This window comes from Physeter macrocephalus, unplaced genomic scaffold (genome assembly GCF_002837175.3).
Source record: "Physeter macrocephalus isolate SW-GA unplaced genomic scaffold, ASM283717v5 random_1642, whole genome shotgun sequence".
Classification (NCBI taxonomy): Eukaryota; Metazoa; Chordata; class Mammalia; order Artiodactyla; family Physeteridae; genus Physeter; species Physeter macrocephalus.
In genome coordinates, this window is record NW_021146687.1 from 18,805 (window position 1) to 25,000 (window position 6,196).

Here is a 6,196-nt window from a genome sequence, read left to right on the forward strand (position 1 = left end):
AGAGGCCACAACAGTGAGAGGCCCGCGTACCGCAAAAAAAAAAAAAAAAAAAAAAAAAAAAAAAAAAGATTTCTAAAACTTAAAAAAAAAAAAAAATGAATCCGGCAAATCAGTAAGGGTTTGATGGCATCTCTTCTTGCCGTCAGTCCCCTAGAAGTACAAATTGTGCTTTCTGTACTAAAAAATTGTACCAATTGGGATGAGAAGGCGGGAAGACTGCTGTGACTTCATCCTCCTCGTCTTGACAGACACTTTCTTCTTGGAATGTCTTCTCTTTTACCTGGTGATCTGCTTCTCATCAAAATTAATAAAAGTCACTCATTCTTTGAAAATGTTGCTTCCTAAGAACAGTGCCCTTTTCTTTGTCCTTGTCACACTGTACCCCTCCCATGACGCTTTCTTTATTCCATTCTGATTGTTTGCCTTGATTGTAAAGTCCTCAGAGGCTGCTGCTTGTTCAAGAGCAGTAGGTCTCCATTCTGACTGAGCATAAGAGCAATCTTTGCAACTTGGGAAGATACGCAGATTCCTGGGCTCCATCCTGAGCTGCCGTCGTGGTTCTGGGCTGAAGCCCAGGAAGCTGTAATTTTAGAACGATGTTGGTACCCAACCAGGGATGGACTTCTGGTTTCCGGTTCCGCACGTGAGGACCTTGGGAGCCTCCACTCTGACCAAAAAACAAGTAAAAAGCTGAACAGACTGAAAACTATATAACCAGGGGATTAATGTACCATAAAATCACACCTCTTTGATTCACTTGGGGCTGACATTGACTGAAAGCCTCTCTACCCTGCCCTGCCCTTCTGCCACCTCGTCCAGATTCGCCACCAACCAAGTCATGGGCTTCCCATCCTATGTTTGTGCAGCTGGTTTAGGGAATCAAAGGCAGGCTTCCCTCGGAGCATTTGAATTTGTCCACACTCCAGCCAAAGGAGTCTCTCACCGGGTACGTTCTCTACTCTTTTTTTTTTTTTTTAATAAATTTATTTATTTTAATTATTTATTTTTGGCTGTGTTGGGTCTTTGTTGCTGCGCGCGGGGCTTTCTCTAGTTGTGGTGAGCAGGCTTCTCATTGCTGTGGCTTCTCTCGTTGTGGAGCACGGGCTCTAGGCGCGCGGGCTTCAGTAGTTGCAGCGCATGGGCTCAGTAGTTGTGGCTCGCGGGCTCTAGAGCACAGGCTCAGTAGCTGTGGTGCACGGTCTTAGTTGCTGCGTGGCATGTGGGATCCTCCTGGACCAGGGATCGAACCCGTGTCCCCTGCATTGGCAGGCGGATTTTCAACCACTGCACCACCAGGGAGGCCCCCGTTCTCTACTCTTAACAGCACGTTTTACACATGTACTTCTGTCCAGGCGTGATGGCTGTATCACCCAAATGGCCCTTTCTTCACGGTGACAGAACTCCCTCTCCTTTGGGAGAAGGGAGCAGGGCTGCTTGTGGTCACTTTTTACCCCTGAATTGGCTGTTGGTCTCTAGGCTGCAGTTTTCATCTCAACGCTGGGTGGCACTGTCTCCCCATATTTTCCCTCTTCGGACACAAGCTTCCCCCACCAGTTGGCAAAGGTGGGTGGAGGTGGCTGCCCGCTGGGCAGGCTGGCCTTGCTCTTTGTTCTTCCCTTGGCCTCCCCCCCCCCGCCCCACCCCCGCTGGGTGGCACTGTCTCCCCATATTTTCCCTCTTCGGACACAAGCTTCCCCCACCAGTTGGCAAAGGTGGGTGGAGGTGGCTGCCCGCTGGGCAGGCTGGCCTTGCTCTTTGTTCTTCCCTTGGCCTCCCCGTCCCCGCCCCGCCCCCCCCCCCCCCCCCCGCCCACGAATCTATAGAAGCCGTGCGTCAGCCTTCTGGAATTCAGGGCTCTGGGGCCATCCAGCTGTTCCCTTGAGGACATCTTGTAAGATTGTGTGCTGTGGCACATTTTTTTGGTGGCCAGTTTTAGTTTTCAGTAACTCAATAGGTCCTCATATACTTCCCGTGGGAAATACAACTCCGCAGTAACAGAAAACACAGTTAGCCAATGTTTCCTGATGAGTTTTGCGCACACTTTTCTCTACTTAATCGTATCCTCATTCCCTTTCCACCCCAAAACAGTGAGCAATTCTTTTCCCTTCTCTCTGCTTCCACCCTTCAAATACTTGGAGACACTTCTCATACCCGGCTTGAGTCACCGTTTGGCACAGCGCTCTGTCTTTGGGTTTTTATTGTCTCGGCTCATAAACCGTGCCCCCTGTGTCCTAATAGCCCGAGCGTGCCTTCTCCAGGGAAAAGGGGGTGGGAGTGGCAGAGTCTCAGGTGGGTCACATGACGAGGTCTAGAGGTGGATTTCGAGAGCGTAGCTGATGAGACGTCAGCTTTGTGGCCCCCCACTTACTCAGGCCCCTTCCAAGATGCTGTGACCTAATTGGTACTTGTCATTTTGTGTTCTTTTTCTTAAAGAGGGCCTCTCAAATTATATGATTTTAGCCCTTCCCAAAGCCTGAATCTACCCCTTAGGAGGCTGTGCATTTAGTGTGTGTGCTTGGCTGGCTGCCTCCTAGCTGTGATCAGTGCTGAGACCACCCCCCTTCCCTCCCCAAGGACCCTGGGCCACAATGTCTAATTTCCTCTTTCTGACAATACATGAGTTTCTCTGCCTGGCCACAAAAATCAGAGCTCCAGCATCCTACTCACTTCCTTTCATTGTAATTTGGGCACGTTAATATATTACTTTTCTTCTCTTTCTTCTCTTAGGATGGAAAAAGTAATCACTAGTCAATGCCACATAAATATAATTTGGTTAGGCTCAGAAGCTCATGATTCAAGGCAGACGAGAAGATTCCACATCTCAAAACAATATTGAACTTTGGTGTGCTGGACTTTTACCATCTCAGGATTGACCTCACAGCGAGGTATGTGCAACTGAACATTTATGACATCACAAAGCCAAGGTCTTAAGTCACCACGCCCTGCACTGTGCAAAACCACATTTACTAGGTATGAATGAAGAGAAACTGGTCTTGGGACACCCACATTTACTTTGTAAACAGGAATTCAATTTGCTTTGTGACTACGCTGAAGATTAGAAGTGATTAAAACAATGGGTGAGAATGCTGAGATGCTGAGCAGTGGAAGACTGTATAGCATACCACTTCCCTCAGGTCCAAGCCTGGGGCTACAGGATCCCCATTTTTTTTTTTTTTTTTTAATATATCCATTCTGGCATTTTGTCCCAAGAGAGGTTTGTTTGGGACAGATAGTAGTATCTGTCCTTCTCCCAGGAGTCAGATTTCTGACCCAGGCCCTGTTAACTAACTCCTTTCTGTTACTCAGTAGACAAAAGGCTGGAATGGAGAGTAAATGTTTCTCGGTTGTCACTGGCTCTGATCTACACCACCCTATTCTCTGTTCCTGCGCATGTTCTACTGTGTGCCTCTCTCATGTAACTCATCATATGGTTTACTTGGCTGTTCTGCCCACTTGGCTAAGTTTCTAGATACAGTAGCAACTATGCTTTATTCATTGTTGATCCTCAGAGCCTAGCCCTAACAGCCACAAATGAATGGAATGAATGAATGAAGTGTGAACTGGAAACCAGGCTCATGAATACAATTAGAATACAATTAGGAAGACTATGGGTGAAGATAAGATAATGAAGAAAAGTGTCCAAACAGCCTTCTATTGTAGATGAAACATGAATCCTCCTGCTTCACATACAGAAGAGCAGTGAGAAGCTAAAAAGAGGGTCCACAGGTCCACAGAAACACCCTATGCTTTTGTACACAGATGCACCCAGAGTTTCATCACACAGACCCTCTGCCAATACATTTCCTTCCACCTGTGGAAACATTCCTGCTGTTTGACCAGCCAAGCCCAGAAAACAGCAATGATCTCATGAACCAGTATTATCTTCAGTTCACAGACACCAGGGTACAATCAGATTGCTCACAAACCAGTGACAGATTGGAAATGTTATGTCCTTTCCCAAGCTCGGTGATTCCCCACTGATTGGAGCCCTTTCGGCTGACATATCTTGAACGGCCCGAGCTTTCGCAGCTCTAAATTACAATTTTTACTTCAATGCCTGACATGTGACTCATTTACTAACGAAGATAAAGAAGGTTCACACAGGACATTTTTGATATCTGCCTCCCAGCCCCAAAGGGAAGACTAATGCCACTAAAATGCCGGTGCCGAGTATCCAAAGTACTAACACCACTCTAGGACACTGAGCTCTGGGATTTCCTAGCGTCAGGTTAATTCTCACGTAACCATGCTTTACGTCCACACGACCCTAGGGGCTCACAGAATAAAAAACGACTCCTGTCTTCCTAACATGGGTCCCGGAGTTTTGGGAACACCTACTTCTGTGCAGTGGGAAGGCCCAAAGAAAAGCTTCTGGGGGCCTCTCCTCTCTGTGCCTTTTCCCTTTCCGCTTTTTAATGGAATTGTTTGAGGGCTTTTGCTAATGCAGTCATTTCCAGGAGAGGAAGCCGCCTTTCTTCCATGCCGCAAACAGCTGGAGTGAATCAGAGGGGCAGCGCATCTGCACATCCTGTGGGGCAATCGCTCTCGCTGGGGTGACAGAGCCCTCGTGGCCTGCTTGGGGCAGGGGTGAGGGTGGTGGTGGGGCGGGGGTCTAACGCGAGAGGCCTCTCGAGGGGTGCTTAGGGCGCGGCCCCGGGCGGGCAGCACTGGGCTGTCCCGTTTCCATCCCGCGTGCGCCCCCCTCGTCCCTTCCTCTCCTGCCCTCTTCTCCTCCCCCCCGGCAGCCGCGAGGCCCGAGCGTAGGCGAGTCCCCGCCGCCACCCCGCAGCCCCCTCCCTCCCGGAGTAACTGCGTAGCCCAAGGTTTACTACGCCTCCCGGTCGCCTAGCAGCGGGCGCGCGTTGCCATGGCGACGCGCGGGAGCGTGCTTTGAATTGTTTGGCTAGGCTCCGCCCAGCGGCCGAGCCCCGGAAGGTCCCGAGCGGGTGGGGCGCCCCGCCAGGGCCCTTGGGGCTCTCCATCTTCCTGCGGGGACGGGAGCGGCGTCCCTGGGGCCCTCCCAGGCGGGGCGGGCGGAGGGAGTGCGGAGACCCCGCCCATCCCCTGAATTCCGAACACAGGCTGCTAGGCCGAGGGTCGGGAGGAGCCGGGTGCCGTGGAAACCAGAGTCAAGGCTTTCCCCGCCCCCTGCCCTTCCCCTGAACTTACTCTCCCGGCTCCAGTTCTGCAGGAAGGCCGTGCCTTTGCCTCATTTCGTGGGTCCACGAGGCTGAACTTCGGGGCCACGAACCCTCAGCAGATCTGAGTCCTAGTCACTGCTCCACCCACGACCCCAGGACGGGGCTAAAGATTTTGGCCACGTTCCCTAATCTCCCCGAGCGACTGTTTTCTCAGAGGCGAATTAGAAAGAGTTTCACCTTCACGGTTCTGCTGTGAAGATCAAAAGCGGTGGAGTGAACGTGGAAAGGAAGAGGAAGGACCCCGTCCGTGTCCTGGACGGCTTACCAGTCCCTCCACAGACATTTCATCCTCACAACCAGCCCGAAGGAGAGGCGGCCGCTCTGTTCTAGACGCGAGTCAGATTCCCAGAGTCCGACTCGCTCAAGGCCACACCGCTCGTAAATATTGGAAACGTCCTGAGCCATGGCCTGGCCGCCCCGCAGCAAAGGGGAGGCCCAGTCACCTTAACCATCGCCCAGATTGAGGCCCAGTTACGAGAACGCACACAGAATGAGGCGATGGATTGCGTACTTTAAACTTCACGGATTTACACCGATAAACAGACTCTCCCATATTTCCTCTGTATCTCTCCTCATAAACCAACAAAATGTTTTTTCACTGTGGCTGGCTTTCCTGTCCTATGCCTATCCACTTCTGAGGGTTCTCTTATTTGTGATCTATTCACTTAGGGACCTTCTGAACCAGGCAAGCGGGCCGAGCCCACCGTGAGCTCTTCTCCGCGGCCCCAGAAGGGTCTCTTTCCTAGAACCCGTCCTATCCTTTCTTCTGAGATCCCTAAATGCCAGCCCATGAGCAGCACACCACATTGCTCTGTGTGTTTTATTTCTCTGGCTAATTGTAAGCTTCATTTTTCTTTCCTGAGAAAGGCAAGATATAGGAGAATGAACGTTGCCTTTTTTTTTTTTAGTAACCCTGAGAGCTGCAATTCGGCAGTTGCCAACTTTCTCAGAATGGGAGGCAAGTCCCTTCCAGATGTGGGTTCGACCCTAAACAA